This window comes from Humulus lupulus, chromosome 2 (genome assembly GCF_963169125.1).
Source record: "Humulus lupulus chromosome 2, drHumLupu1.1, whole genome shotgun sequence".
In the NCBI taxonomy this organism is placed as follows: domain Eukaryota; kingdom Viridiplantae; phylum Streptophyta; class Magnoliopsida; order Rosales; family Cannabaceae; genus Humulus; species Humulus lupulus.
Genome location: NC_084794.1, coordinates 195,205,043 through 195,208,519, shown reverse-complemented (window position 1 = coordinate 195,208,519; position 3,477 = coordinate 195,205,043).

The window sequence follows — 3,477 nt, the reverse complement described above, 5'->3', positions numbered from 1 at the left end:
TTATACAAGCTAGGTATAAAACACTTAGTGAATTTCACGTAGTGTAGATATGAAATTTGAGTTTCAATAGTAGACACTTATAAATTGTGCTTTTGGGTCCAAAGTGATACATGGAGGTATCTAAGTATCCCCAAAAATTTTGGTAGTATTTGGTGCAATTTCAGGCCCATTGGAGGGGTCACAAGTCAGAGGAGGTGGCAATGTGTCGCCTCCTTAGAGGTGTTGCATCACCTGGATGCAAATGGGGCTCAAAAGCCCCAGTAGGCGACATGTCACTTGACATGTCCGTATAGACACATGTTTTAAACTCAAAATGATGAGTTCTTTAGCTCTAATCCTATTGGTTAGACCTAATGACAGTGCCTACACTATAAAGGGGTCTTAATAGAGCTTTGGAAGACATGATCACTCTCCCAAATCTCTCTCTAACCTCTCTCTCTCTCTCTCTAGCTTTCAAGAATCTCTAGTTTTCTCCAAGAAACTCATAATGAGAGTGCTTTCCTTTGTGAGGCTTGTTCAATCCCAATTCTCATTTCCTTTTAGAAAATGTCTCAAGCATCAATGATGGCTAGGAAATAGAGAATTAGGACAACGATATGAATCGTGTATGAGCCTTGATTTTGTATTTGTGCATTGAAGAAGGAAAAGCTCAAAGTCGTGGTTCTCCAAAGGTTTTTAAGGTTCATCAAGGTTGAAGAAGATTGTTCTACAACTAGGGTTTGCATTATCTTTCTCAATCTTTCTTTGGTCTCTGCCAAGCATTATTGTGTGTAGATTCTAGATATTGTAGTGGTGTAATCTCACTCTCCTGCAACAGAATGTGGTTGCCAGGAAACCTTACAATTCAATACTAGCCTGTCTCATTCTTCCTCTTCTAGACAAAGTGAGCCATATTATCACCACCTCAAAACCCCACTCGTTATGGGCTTCAAAATCTAGCGCTTCACTTCTGTAACCCTCGAAATTGGATCGAGTTATTTTGTTTTAGTTTGGAATTTATTAATAATACAATTAAAATATAATAAATAAAGTCCAATATAAAGTGAAATAAATTTTTATTTTTATTTTTTATTTTTTTTAGTTTTGGATTTTATGTTTTGTTGATCAAATTTATAAATTATTAAAAGTTGGATAAATACTCCTATTGATTTACCCACTTGGATTAACAAACAAAATCAAATTCAACTTAAGCTAAGGTGTAGCAAAGTAAAAATTGACACAATAATTTTTACATTGTTCGACCATGATTTTCATGACGTACATCCATGTGACCTTGTCCAGAGGTGAAACAATCCACTAAGAATCATAGAGTCATTACAATCAGTTCAAAAATTGAAACACAAATTAAACTCCTTAATTTTGTTCCTAAGAACTTAATGACTACAAAGCAAAACTTTTAGATTCTTCTTCAAACTATTGGGATTAGTGCCCTTTAAAGCATATGTATTGAACAAAGTTTTATGAAATAAATAATTGAAATGAATTTTTAGCATATATTGATTGTTCGTTATTATTGATAGAATAATATTAGTTAAATATAAAAAAATTCCCAAATTATTGTGACTACAATCTTGTATTGGTATGAGATGATTAAGATTGTACGAAACAAATTTAAATAGTTCGCAGTAAAACAATGTTATATGGAATCTTTGGATTAATTACTGTAAGTACGGTTCACTAGTAGTATGAATACATGTAATCTAGATACGGACTACTGGTGTAGTAGGACATCTTAGTAGAGGTACTTTGTACAAAGTGGTTATACATGAACGCGACCCGATATGTTATTAATACTTAATAATATTGTTTACTTTATAACTATTAATCAAACATATCAATAAGATGATCATATACAAATTGATCTTAATCCTGAAGTTATTATAAACTCATGTTTATGTCATATGAGTTCTTTGATTCACTCGTTATGGTTTGTCAAAATAATCAAACTTAAAACTTTTGTTTTGGGAGCTCATTGATGTAAATGGTTGGGGACATAATATACATAAATGGAATGTATACCTTTCCGAGAGGAATTGAATATTAGTTCTCTTAAGGGTAGGCTTTTGGAACTGAAAGGTTATTGAGCTCAAATTCATAAATCGTTTATGAATTAACATTCACTAGTAAAATTAATGGTACTTAAGGAAACAATGTATAATTAAAGAGGTTAAACAGTAATTAATTCCTATTTTAATTATGAAACATTAATAGAAGATTGAATTGAAAGTAGTAATTAAATCGATAAACACTTTTTATACTTAAAAGTACTTAATAAATAAATGTCTATAATTACAAGAGTGCAGTCTCTTATTTTTAATAGAATAATATTGAGATTAATAAATTAAGATTATTACATTAAAATTTTTTAATTAATAATATAAATTTATTGGAGCTTGAAATTATAGGTACATAGTTCCTTGAGATGGCTCTATCAACACTATTCAAGGTAAGAGTTGAAATTGAGAAAAATAAGGAAAATGACATATTTGGAAGAAATTTGTTCTTTAGGGTCAAATGTGTAATTGAGATAAATTAATTAATTAATATATTAATTTTTGAAATTAATAATTAATTAATATAATTTTCAAAAGTTATTTTTTTGAAAAATAAAATTGGCATATTTGAAAATAACATTATTAATTTTGAAATAATTAGTTTTATTTATTTAAATAATGTGAAAATATATTTATGATAATTCAAATTGGATTCGAATTTGAAATGATATTTATTCTTTAATTAATCTGATAAGATAAGTTTTCTGGTTTAGATATTTTTTAATAAATAATTATTAAATAATAATTCAATAAAAGTGGTTGGAACACATCCGTGAAATTAGGGATGTGTTACACGCCAACTACAGTGTGTAGTTGGCGTGTAACAATGTCCACGAATGAGTCTTGGATATTTTATTTATTTATTTAATTATTTATTTATAATTTGAATTTTAAAATTTAATTAATTCTTTTATAAATCTATCAGATAAAAATAATTTAAGAATACGCTTAAGTGAGAGAATGTTCTAGTGAGAAAATCATAAGTTTTTCACATAAAGAAAAATATAACATAATATTTTTCCTATCCCTGAAAACTATCTCAGACCTAATATTCCAAGATCTCATGAGTTGAGTACATCTTGTGAATAAGAAATTTTCCCACCATTTCTCTATGTGCCCACACACGTCTTGAGGTGTAGAGATACATCTTGGAAGATCTTGGTCTGAGTACTCAAATGGCTGCTTTGGATTGGATGTTCGTTGGAGTTACTAAAAGATAGCAATGATTCTTGATTGTTCTACAACGAGTAATTCCTCATCTTTTTCTTTCTCTATGATTACTGTTTTGCATATTAATGGATCCGGTTATTTATAGGTTGTTTAAATTTTTTTTTTTGAAATCTCTTAGCCCACCACCTCGTGCTTTCCGCTGCGCACATGGTAAACCAGATACCAACAATTAGTACCAGAGCGGTCATCAATC